At 51.1% G+C, this 12,121-nt stretch overlaps 1 protein-coding gene across 2 annotated transcripts in view; it reads left to right on the top strand.

The window, feature by feature from the left end:
• The window catches only part of NKAIN1 (sodium/potassium transporting ATPase interacting 1), a 59,230-nt gene that overhangs the window by 28,983 nt on the left and 18,126 nt on the right, over window positions 1–12,121 (top strand). Inside the window, exon 1 of one of the 2 annotated variants that reach the window (XM_078331021.1) lies at window positions 1–12,121. This exon is cut by the window's left edge and continues 16,107 nt beyond it. The exons of the other annotated variant lie outside the window; for it this stretch is intronic. The gene's annotated coding sequence lies outside the window, so the exon portion shown is untranslated. 2 annotated transcript variants of the gene reach the window in all.

Raw genomic sequence — 12,121 nt, 5'->3', positions numbered from 1 at the left:
TGCAGTTCTTGTACCTGATGGCCTGGGAGAAGGAGGGTGCTAAGCTCTAAGAGATTCATTACTAAGACAACGCAGGCTGGGCACAGTGGCTTATGCCTGTACTCCCAGCACTTTGGGAGGCCGAGGTGGGTGGATCACAAGATCAAGAGATCGAGACCATCCTGGCCAACGTGATGAAACCCCATCTCTACTAAAAAATTAGAAAAATTAACTGGGTGTGGTGGTGCACACCTGTAGTCCCAGCTGCTCAGGAGGCTAAGGCAGGAGAATCGCTTGAACCTGGGAGGCAGAGGTTGCAGTGAGCCAAGATCACACCACTGCACTCTAGCCTGGTGACAGAGTGAGACTTTGTCTCAAAAAAAAAAGACATAATGCATCTCTGCAGAGTGTCATTCTACCCTGAACTTGGTGAGCATGAACTAAGGAGGAGCCTCTATTTCACAGAATACTAGATGATGCGTATTCTATTCTTTCTTTTTTTCTTTTTGTAGTAAGAGTCATACTCTGTCACTCAGGCTGAAGTGCAGCGGCCCGACAATAGCTCACTGCAGTCTCAACCAACCTCCTGGTTTCAAGGAATTCTCTCACCTCAACATCCTGAGTAGCTAAGACTACAGGCATGTGCCACCACACCTGGCTAATTTTTTTTTCCATTCTTTCTTTTTTTTTTTTTTTGAGATGGAGTTTCACTGTTGTTACCCAGACTGGATTGCAATGGCACAATCTTGGCTCACCGCAACCTCCACCTTCTGGGTTCAAGCAATTCTCCTGCCTCAGCCTCCCGAGTAGCTGGGACTACAGGCGCGCACCACCATGCCCAGCTAATTTTTGTATTTTTAGTAGAGACGGGGTTTCACCTTGTTGACCAGGATGATCTCGATCTCTTGACCTCATGATCCACCCGCCTCGGCCTCCCAGAGTGCTGGGATTATAGGCGTGAGCCACCGTGCCCGGCCATCTTTTTTTTTTTTTTTTTTTAAGAGACAGGATCTCACTGTTACCTAGACTGGAGGGTAGTGATGCAATCACAGCTCCCTGCAACCTTGACCTCCCAGGCTCAAGTGATCTTCCCACCTCAACCTCCGGAGTAGCTGGGACCACAGGCACACACTACTATGCCTGGCTACTCTTTTTATTTTTTATAGAGACAGGGATCTCACTATGTTGCCCTGGTCTCAAACTCCTGGGCACAAGCAGCGCTGCATCAGCTTCTTAAAACATTGGAATTGCAGGCGTGAGCCATCATGCCTGGCTATGGATATTCTTTTAGGATAAAACAGAGTTCCAGGAGACTCCCTTTTCTTCAGGAGGCTCCCTGGAGGTGGACTGTGCTGTTGGGGTGCTCAGCCGGGAGAGGGGTAGAGGCTGCACTCTGCTGGGCCGCTGTTTTTTGTTTTTTGTATTTTTTGAGACAGTTTCACTCTTGTTGCCCAGGCTGGAGTGAAATGGTGCAATCTCAGCTCACTGCAACCTCTATCTTCCGGATTCAAGCAATTCTCCTGCCTCAGCCTACTGAGTAGCTGGGACTACAGACACCTACCACCACGCCCAACTAATTTTTGTTTTTTGGTGGAGATGGGGTTTAACCATGTTGCTCAGGCTGGTCACGATCTCTTGACCTAAGGTGATCCACTTGCCTCTGCCTCCCAAAGTGCTGGGATTACAGGCATGAGCCACTGCACTCAGCCTGGGCTGCTTTTCTTAGCCCAGTCTTGGCCCAGTGGGATGGTCTTCCTGTTCAAGCCACAGAGAGTATCTTCCCTGTTAGGGGAGAGCTTGATGGCTCCCAGGATGTCAGTTATCCCACTGGATCCACTCCTGCCACCTGGGAGGCGAGAAGGGTAGGAGTTGTAGTGCCCATTTTACAGATGAGGAAGCTGAGGCCCTGGAAGGTCAAGGGTGATTTGCCCAAGGCCTCAGTATTATAACTCTCAGAGACCGACAGCATGTTATAGACTCACACCAGAGTGTGGCACGGAACAGGAACAGCCAGAATTCCTGAAAGTCAGGAGGTTTGTGTAACACCTCTGCTGTAGACAAGGGCTGACACTCTCAAAGGCTGGGGCAGCTTCAAGGGAGCATTTTGAGAGAGCCCTGTGGCCTAGCAAACAGTGCACTTACATCAGAGGTTTCCAGTGGCCCCCATGTGCACCTGTGGGGGCCACATAGACCTTGGGTTAATTGCAGGGTCCTGCAAGCTTTGATGTCTCTGTGCCTGGGACCCCCACCCCCAGGGGTGCTATGAAGGCAGGTAGGCCGCCCTGCTTGATAGGGTAGCAAAGGCCTGTGGGTAGGACTTCTACATTTTGTCCTATTAGCAAGGAAGAAAGGCTCTGGAAATAATGAAAGAAACCTTCACGAAAGGAAGCCGGGAACGAGAAAGCTGCTGCAGAGGCAGAGCTCCATCAGAACACAAGTTTCCATAAGTAGGGGGTGGAAGAAAAAATTGGACTCAGAGGAGACAAAAGAATGGCATATGTTGGGTGCTTCTTCTATACCAGACATCATGCTTTGTGTCCTTTTATGTCACAAAGACTCCGAAGTTTTATTCTTTTCCTTTTTATAGATGAAGAAACGGGCTTCGGGAGATTTAAACACTTGCCAGAGGTCACACGGCCCATAAATGATGGAGTGGGGATTTGAACAGAACACATCTTAGCCATCATCAGTGGCATGAGTGGATCCACTAGGAGGGTTTCTGGTTCTAGCAGTGCAGGGATTAGGCCACAGCAGTGATACTTTGGGAGCCCAGCAGCTGTCTGTGGACCAGAAGAGCTAGTAGAGAAAGCACCTGAGTCTGCAGACAGGCTTCAGAGCCTCAGATCTGTGTTTCTGCCTCTACCGTGTCCTGGCTGTGTGACCTGGGATCTGTTACTTCACCTTCCTGGGCCTCAGTATCCATGTATGTAAAATGACACTTCTTCAAGAGGTAACAGGAGGCCGGGTGCGGTGGCTCATGCCTGTAATCCCAGCACTTTGGGAGGCCCAGACGGGTGGATCCCGAGGTTAGGAGTTCAAGACCAGCCTGATCAAGATGGTAAAACCCCGTCTCCACTAAAAATACAAAAATTAGCCGGGCATGGTGGCGGAAGCCTGTAATCCCAGCTACTTGGGAGGCTGAGGCAGAGAATTGCTTGAACCCAGGAGGCAGAGGTTGCAGTGAGCTAAGATCACGCCACTGCATTTCAGCCTGCATTCCAGTCTTGTTCTCTTTGTTTGAGAACAAGACTCTGTCTCAAAAAAAAACAAAACAAAACAAAACCAGGAGTTGACAGGAGTACATGAAATGGACATCAAGCAGCGTGTACAGGGCGGGCTCAGTGCAAATCCCCAGAGGGTGGGTAGTGTCAGTTTCAGTCCTTGCCCTCTTCCTTGGGCTTGTGTAATTTGACACTTGAAGTGGGTCTCTGTGTCACCATAGACTGGGCACCACTCAAGGGCAGGGCAGGGGCTGCTCCTCTTTGCACCCATGAATGCTTCATGGGCAAAGGAGAACAAGAGTCGGGCAGGGAGTCCAGCTGGGCCAGGCAGTTGCTGGGCTGCTTGGGGATGAGTGGGGGAAAATGCCACCTGGCCTCAAAGTGACCTGCACATTAGGACAACTGTGATCCCTGCTCCTTCAGAACATGAGTCCTCTGTATGGGCAACACAGGCCCAGAGGCTGCACTACAGAGAACAGTCGTCATAGCTAACACGTGGCTATGAAGCAGGCAGTGTTCGGAACATTTGACACATATTCCCTCACTTAAACTTCAAATCCCCTTGAAATCGGTCCCCTGCTCCTGGAGGTCACCATAGTGATGCCAAACTTAGTGCAGACACCCAATCAGCATAGCATGCTACAGCCTAAAACTCTTGGACTCAAGCGATCCTCTAGCCTCAGCCTCCCAAGTAGCTGGGACTACAGACATGCGCCACCATGTCCAGCTAATTTTTTGTATTTTTAGTAGAGACGGGGTTTCACCATGTTGACCAGGATGGTCTCGATCTCTTGACCTCATGATTCACTTGGCCTCCCAAAGTGCTGAGATTACAGGTGTGAGACACCGTGCCCGACTGGCTGCTTTTTAAATGTTTATTTCTTATTTAAACCAGAGAGTTTACTTATTTTTTATTTTATTTTTTTAACTTTCATTTTTACTTTTTTGAGACAAGAGTTTTGCTCTTATTGCCCAGGCTGAAGTGCAATGGTGTGATCTCAGCTCACTGCAACCCCTGCCTCCTGGGTTCAAGCGATTCTCCTGCCAAAGCCTCCCGAGTAGCTGGGACTACAGGCTTGCGCCACCACGCCCCGCTAATTTTTGTATTTTTAGTAGAGACCAGGTTTCATCATATTGGTCAGGCTGGTCTCAAACTCCTGATCTCAGGTGATCCTCACACTTTGGCCTCCCAAAGTGCTGGGATTATAGGCATGAGCCACTGCACCCGGCCTAAACTGGAGAGTTTAAAATGCTCTTCTGGGCCAGGTGTGATGGTGGGCCCCTGTAATCCCAGCTACTCGGGAGGCTGAGGTAAGAGAATCATGTGAACCTGGGAGGTGGAAGTTGCAGTGAGCCAAGATCGCACCATTGCACTCCAGCCTCAAAAAAAAAAAAAAAGCTTGTCCAATCCATGATAATTGATTGAACACTTAATGCACAAAGTCATTCATTCACATTACCTCAGTAATCCTCCCACAAATTGAGGAGGTAGATACTATTGTTCCCATTTTACAGTTGAGGAAACTGAAGCATCAGGAGATGACTTTTCCATATTCTGCAACTTGTGAGAGCTGGGACTCACCTCCAGGCCTGCCTGAGCTGATAGTTACCAGGCTCTCCAGCAGCCTCACTCCTGTGCTGGGCAGACGTTACCTCCTGCTTGTTTTCGTTCTGACCTTCCCTTCATCACTTCCATCCCTCTAGCCACTCCTGAAATTCCGAACGCTGCCTTAATTCATTCTCTCTAAGTGCCTGCTTCATTAAGGTGCTTTCTGCCATTGGTTTTTGGCTTAATTATGTGGTGTTGTTCATTGTACTTAGTCGGGGAATCTGATTAATCACCATTTTATTTACCCAAATGTTCATTTATCTGCAGTTGGCATCTCCTGGAAGAGCCCTGGTTTTGCTGAGCTGCCCTGCCTGGATTGTCTTCCCCTCCACCCCTGTCTTAAGTGCTTCTCTTTGGAGGGCACCTTCTTTCCAGGCCTTGGCTGCCCACTCCAGAGCCTGCCTGGGTTCCATCATCTGGAAGATGGGACTGGGAATGCCTCAGTAGTTTTGACATGGGGACATGGGCAGGGGTAGAGTAGGAATTGACGAGAAGATGGGAGTCCTGGAAGAGTGGGACCTCAGGCATGGAGGATTCTGAAGCCTGTCCTCAGCATCTCCACCTGGTCCCCCATTTCCAGCCCATCCTCCTCCTGCAGCCAGAGAGCACCCAAAGCACCCAGCTTCCATGTCTCTCTGCTCAGACCTTCCCTGTCTCCTAGGGACCAACAGAATAAAGCCCTGGGTCCAAGGTCCAGCCACATCTCTTCCCCCCCACCCCACCACCCCTCATTTCATTCATCCAGAGCTACCCCAGGCCTCCAAGCTGTCCATACCCTCTCCATATCTGACCAACTTGTCCCAGTTTGCCCAGGACTTTTGGAACTTGTCCCTGAAAGTGCTGTGTTCTGAGAAACCCCATGGTCTCAGGCACACCGGGACGGTTGGTCACCTACAGCTCAGGGTCACCCACAGTCTCAGGCAGACTCATGTGGACATGCTCATTTGTCCCCATAAGTTTCGTCTTTGGATGTCTTTTTTCTTATAAAAATATTACTCTTCAGCCAGGTGTGGTGGTGCTCGCCTGTAATCCCAGCACTTTGGGAGGCCAAGGCAGGTGAATTACTTGAGGTCAGGAGTTCGAGACCAGCCTGGCCGACATAGTGAAACCCCCTGCTAAAAATACAAAAATTAGCCGGGCATGGTGGCATGCACCTATAATCCTGGCTACTCGGGAGGCTGAGACAGGAAAATCACTTGAACTTGAGAGGCGGAGGTTACAGTGAGTCGACATTGCGCCACTGCTCTCCAGCCTGGGCAACGAGTGAAACTCCGTCTCAATAAATAAAAAGAAAGGGCTAGTATACAAAGCTGGTAGCCTCCAGCTTCTTTATTTTATTTTTATGTTTATTTTTAGATAGAGTCTCACTCTGTCACTCCGGCTGGAGTGCAGTGACACGATCTCAGCTCACTGCACCCTCCGCCTCCCAGGTTCAAACAATCCTCCTCCCTTGGCCTCTTGAGTAGCTGGGATTACAGGCGCCTACCATCATGCCTGGCTAATTTTTGTATTTTTAGTGGAGACGGGGTTTCGCCACGTTGGCCAGGCTGGTCTCAAACTCCCGACCTCAGGTGATCCACCTGCCTCAGCCTCCCAAACTGCTGGGATTACAGTTGTAAACCACCACGCCCAGCCTGCCTCCAGCTTCTAATTCACTTCCGGTCCAAAACCAGAAATGGGGGAGGGGAAGGGCTGGTGGGAGGCTTCAGCATCAGAGGAGCAGCCTCTGCCTGGCTCCTTCAGGATTTCTGGGCCATTGAAAGGGGCTAGCTCTCCAGGCAGAAGGCAAGGAACTCCAGGAATGGAGACTGGGGACTGGCCTGGGTGTGGTGAGGCCTGGGATTGGGAATGAATTTAGGAAACCCCTCAGTCCTCTCAGCACCACAACGAGGTGGGCATCCTGTCCCCGTCTCTAGAGAAGAAACTGAGTCACAGAGAGTCACTGGCCTGCAGACCAGTCTCTGCACTGCTCCAGATTACCTCCCACTGTGGCCCACGGCGGCTTGGACCAGATGGTCAGTGAGAAGATAGGCCAATAGGATGAAGTGACTTTGGATTTTTTTTTTTTAGACGGAGTCTTGCTCTTACTGCAAACTCCACCTCCTGAGTTCAATCGATTCTCTGGCCTCAGCCTCCCAAGTAGCTGGGACTACAGGCATGGGCCACCGTGCCCAACTAATTTTTGTATTTTTAGTAGATACAGGGTTTCACCATGTCGGCCAGGATGGTCTCGATCTCTTGACCTTGTGATCCGCCCAATTTAGCCTCCCAAAGTGCTGGGATTACAGGCGTGAGCCATCGCACCCAGCTTCATGTTTTTTAAGACTTCCCTTTAGTAGCACCCTGGGCCTTTTGGCCCAGTATTTATGCAAATTAATGTAGATATATTCAAATTAGATCACTACCAGGCACTTTCTTCTAATGGAGCTGCCAGCTCAGAGGTGTAGTGGGTTAGATCTGCCCCGAAGGGGCCTGCAGATCCCCCCAGCTGGGGAAGGGGTGGGGACGGGTCAGCGGTCACTGAGATGAGGGGTGGGGTTGCCATGGAGACAGAGGCCAGGCCCCTGTGACTGCCTCCTGACAAGACGATAGCTGGCCAGATCAGTTGCATTGTGGGCCTCCCTAGCAGCTCCAAGCTGGTATCTGAGGGCTAATGATGCGGAAGGTGAGCAGATGCTCCCCGGCTCCCCGGGCCCCAGCGGAGGTAGAGGGCTGGGCTGCAGCAGGAGGGTGTGCAGACAGGCAGATGGCAGTCAGGGGATTGGGGGCCTGGGACCTGTCCTGAGGAGGAGGAAGATTACCCCTCCAGAATGAAAGGCACCTCCAGCAGCCCCATAAAGGGTGAGATTCCCCAATGCCAGGGCATGCAAACAGGCTGGGTAGCCAAGTCTCAGAGAGCACGGTGGTAGGATGTGGTAGAAAAGAGCAAGGGCGTGGCCCCAAGACTGGTTGGAATCAGCTCTTCTGCATCCCCTTGGGCAAGCTTGCCACTGCTCTGGGCCTCAGTTTCCTCATTTATAAGAAGGGGTAGGATTAAGTGGTGTGACAGGAGCATGAGGTTTATAGACAGTGAGCACTCTGTGAGGTATCCTAAGATAAACCCCTTGAGGGAGGTTCCTGACCTCCTGGGAGGTTTGTTTTGTTTTGTTTCCTAATGGGACAGGTGTTACCAGTGTCTGAACTAAGGAGGGAAAGGGTGGGACTCTCATCCTCAGGGGGCAGGAGCTGGGTGCGCTGTATTCACCGCTGTGTTCTTGGGATTTAGCATGCAAGAGGCACGCAAGGAATGTCTGCAGGATGAATACATGTTATATACTCAGAATAGTGTCTAGATCAAATAGGAGATTAATAAATGTGGCTGGGCGCGGTGGCTCACGCCTGTAATCCCAACACCTTGAGAGGCCAAGGCAGGGAAGGATCACTTGAGCTCAGGAGTTCCAGACCAGCCTGCAATATAGAGAGATTCTCGGCTCTACAAAAGAGTTTTTAAAATAGCCAAGTGTGGGTGGCATGTGCCTGTAGTCCCAACTACTCAGGAGGCTGAGGTTGCAGTGAGCCCTGATCACCCCACTGCACTTCGGCCTGAACAACAGCGGGAGCTTGTTTCAAAAAAAAAAAAAGAGAGACTGAGAGGAGACTTCTAGTGGTCCAACTTTGTTGTAAGAAATTCCAGAACTATAGAAGTGCATATAGTTAGGCTGGCCATAGTGGCTCACCCCTGTAATCCCAACACTTTGGGAGGCTGAGGCGGGCAGATCACCTGAGGTCATGAGTTCAAGACCAGCCTAGCCAACATGGTGAAAACCTGTCTCTACTAAAATATAAAAAAAATTAGCTGGGCATGATGGCGGGTACCTGTAATCCCAGCTACTCAGGAGGCTGAGGCCAGAGAATTGCTTGAATCCAAGAAACGGTGGTTGCTGTGAGCCGAGATCCTGCTGCTGCACTCCAGCCTGGGCGGCTGAGTTAGACTCCATGTCAAAAAAAACAAAACCATATAGTTAAAATTCAGTCTCCCCATCTCCCCACACCCTAGAAACAACATCTCATAACTGTTTATTGTGCCTCTCCCTGGCTCTTAGTTCTGTATTTACAGTCACACGCGTTTAGTGCCTTTTGGGGAAGGTGTTTACATGAATGGAACCATGTTGCTCTGCAGCTTGCTTTTTTCACCTAACAGTGATGGCCTTGGCCATTTCCCAGTGGGATCCGGGCTGGGATAGAGAGGCAGAAAGGCTGCAGAAGCCCTGAAAGAAACAGAGAAGAGATTGTGTGTGTGTGTGTGTGTGTGTGTGTGTGTGTGTGTGTGTTAGGGGGCCCAGGAAGGCATCTTCACAGATCCCTATGCACCAGGTGCGTTGGCTCATGACTATAATCCCAGTATTTTGGGAGGCCAAGGTGGGTGGAACAGTTGAGGTCAGGAGTTTGAGACCAGCCTGGCCAACATGGTGAAACCCCGTCTCTACTAAAACTATAAAAATTAGCCAGGCTTAGTGGCGGGCACCTGTAATCCCAGCTACTTAGGAAGCTGAGGTGGGAGAATCACTGGGGAGGGGAATCTGGCAGAGAAACCCCCATCATCAGCTCACCAGCTCCCAGAGGACGGTGGTCTCTGTCTCCAGACTTGAGCTCTCTGAGGCAGGACGCCATCTTGTTCACTGCCATATGCCCAGGGCCCAGCACATAGTAGGTGCTCAAGAAATATTTGTTCAATGAATTGAGTCCCTATCCCTACTTGGCCCATCTTCTTTGGCAGGGTCAAAGACCACTTGGTCTCTGTGACCGTTCCTTCTAATCTCATGTTGAGTTGAAATGAGTTTTAACTCATGCTCAAATGGCATTGACCTCAGATGGACCCCTGGAGACAGGGAGATGGGGGCAGAGCTCAGGGAGAGAGAGAAGACCCTCCCCTCAGGCAGATCACTGCCCGCCCTGCTGTCAGTTTGCTCACCTCCCTAATGAGGGGGTTGGGCCAGCGGATCTCAGGGGTCCTTCCAGCTCTGTCATCTGCGGCTTTCATCCCACTCCCTCATTTCACGGATGAGGGGTTGAGTCGAGTTTAATTTTGTCACCTGCCTCAGAAATCCACTGGGAAAAGCGGGGCCTGAGGTTGGGGATGTGACAAAAGCTGTTGCCAGCTACTGAGCACCCTGTGTGCCAGACACCCGGCTGGCTGCGAGCTTTACGTTCACGGTCTGAATCCCCAGGACATTTGACTAATGAGGAAACTGAGGCTCAGAGAGGGGGAATAACTTGCCCAAGGTCACACAGTGAGTCAGTGAGAACTGGGGCTGGAACTCAGTTTCTCCCTGTCCTTAAATGGAGAGCTCGGCCCTCTGTCACTAAGAGAGACAGAACCAGGCTGGACCAAAGCTTTCTGCAGAAACTTCAACAGCTCTTCCCTCCTCTTTCCCCAGACGGGCCGACTTCAGTATCCAAGGCCTATGGCGACATGGCTGGAATTTTGGCCAGGAAAGTAGTTGACTTGCAGAACTGGCTGGCAAGGGTTGGGCACGAGAGACTTCTGATGGGTTCAGTGGCCCTGAGCCTGGCCCCTACCCTGCCTTCTCCCCCAGCCAGCCTCCTGGGGCTAGGGTGGGCCCATCTGCATTATTCAGCCCTTGTCCCCCACCCCCCACCTCGTGTTGGGCTCCTGGGGTTGGCGTCTAGACAGACAAGAGCATCCTACTGAGAACAGAGGCAGCCCTGACTCGGGGCTGAAGGTTCCCATGGCAACAGCATCCCCCTACAGCTGGCAGCGACCTGATAAATAAATAATTAGGGGTGGGGTTGGGGAGAGAAGGGCAGGGGGGAGGGGCAGTAGGGAGCCTCTAGGAGGCCCCACTCTGGAGAGCAGAGATTTCATTTAGGCTTGAAGTAGGCTGGAGGGCATGGGGGTTGGAATTGCCAGGTGAGAGAAGGTGGATGGAAAAAAGTGGCCAAATATGAGAGATTTGGAAGATCTGAGAGCCCTGGCTTAAGGACAGACTGTCCGGGGAGGGGATGTGGAATGAGTAGGGAGCATAAAGGGGACTGAAACCTTTAGGTTCCTAGCTCAAGCAGCTAGACACATCATGGGGCCCAAAACACTGGAAATGGACCAGGTTTGGGCATATGGAGCTCACAGTGAGCCGCTCCGTGAGTCATCAGTTAGAATGCAGCTGGGGGCTGCACGTGAGCAGGTGGTCACTGAAGCTTGGGTGGGCGTGCATTTCCCGGGACAAGTGTGGCATGAAGAGGGCCTGGGATGTAGCGGTGGGGCACTCCAATAGTCAGGGGCCTGACTGCTCTAGAACCGGGTGGTAGCCCAGGAAGGTGGCATATTTGGCTTTAGCAACTGGAGTATGCCAAGCACTGCTCTCACCACTGAAAATACGGCAGTGAACCACACAAGCAGAAATTCCTGCCCTTGCAGAGCTTGCCATCCACTGTGGGAGGCACGCCGTCTACTGCAGGAGGCACACCATCACTAAGGAGTAGAGAGTGTGTTTGCCAATGATAAGCATGGGCTGGCTCAGTGGCACATGCCTGTAGTCCCAGCTACTCAGGAGGCTGAGGTGGGAGGATGGCTTGATCCCAGGAGTTCGAGGCTGCAGTGAGTGAGCCGTGATCACACCTTTGCACTCCAGCTGGGTGATAAAGTGAGAATCCCATCTCAAAAAAATAAACATAAGTAAAATACCACCGGATGTGATGGCTTATGCCTATAATCCCAACACTTTGAGAGGCCAAGGTGGGCGGATCACTTGAGGTTAGGAGTTCTAGACCAGCCTGGCCAACATGGTGAAACCCCCTCTCTACTAAAAGTATAAAAATTAGCCAGTCTTGGTGGCCAGCACCTGTAATCCCAGCTACTCAGGAGGTTGAGGCGGGGGAATGGCTTGAACCCAAGAGGCAGAGATTGTGGTGAGCCGAGATCGTACCACTGCACTCCAGCCTGGGCCACAGAGTGAGACTACATCTCAGAAAAAAAAGAAAAAAGTAAAAAAAAAATCGTAAGCATTGTGGAAAAAATAAAGGAAGGAGGGAAGTAGGGAGTTTTGTGGAAAATATAATTTTATTAGACAGAGTCTCGCTCTGTTGCTCAGGCTGCAGTGCAGTGGCGCGATCTCGACTCCTTACAACCTCCACCTCTGGGTTCAAGCGATTCTACTGCCTCAGCCTCCGGAGTAGCTGGGATTCAGGTGCATACCGCCATGCCTGGCTAACTTTGCTTTATTATTATTATTATCATTTCAGACAGAGTCTCACTCCATCACCAGGCTGGAGTGCAGTGGCACCATCTCGGCTCACCGCAACCTCTGCCTTCCAG

The sequence above is a fragment of the Callithrix jacchus genome, chromosome 7 (genome assembly GCF_049354715.1).
Source record: "Callithrix jacchus isolate 240 chromosome 7, calJac240_pri, whole genome shotgun sequence".
In the NCBI taxonomy this organism is placed as follows: domain Eukaryota; kingdom Metazoa; phylum Chordata; class Mammalia; order Primates; family Cebidae; genus Callithrix; species Callithrix jacchus.
Note: the sequence above shows the minus strand (reverse complement) of the source record. Positions and strands in the feature narration are given on the sequence as shown.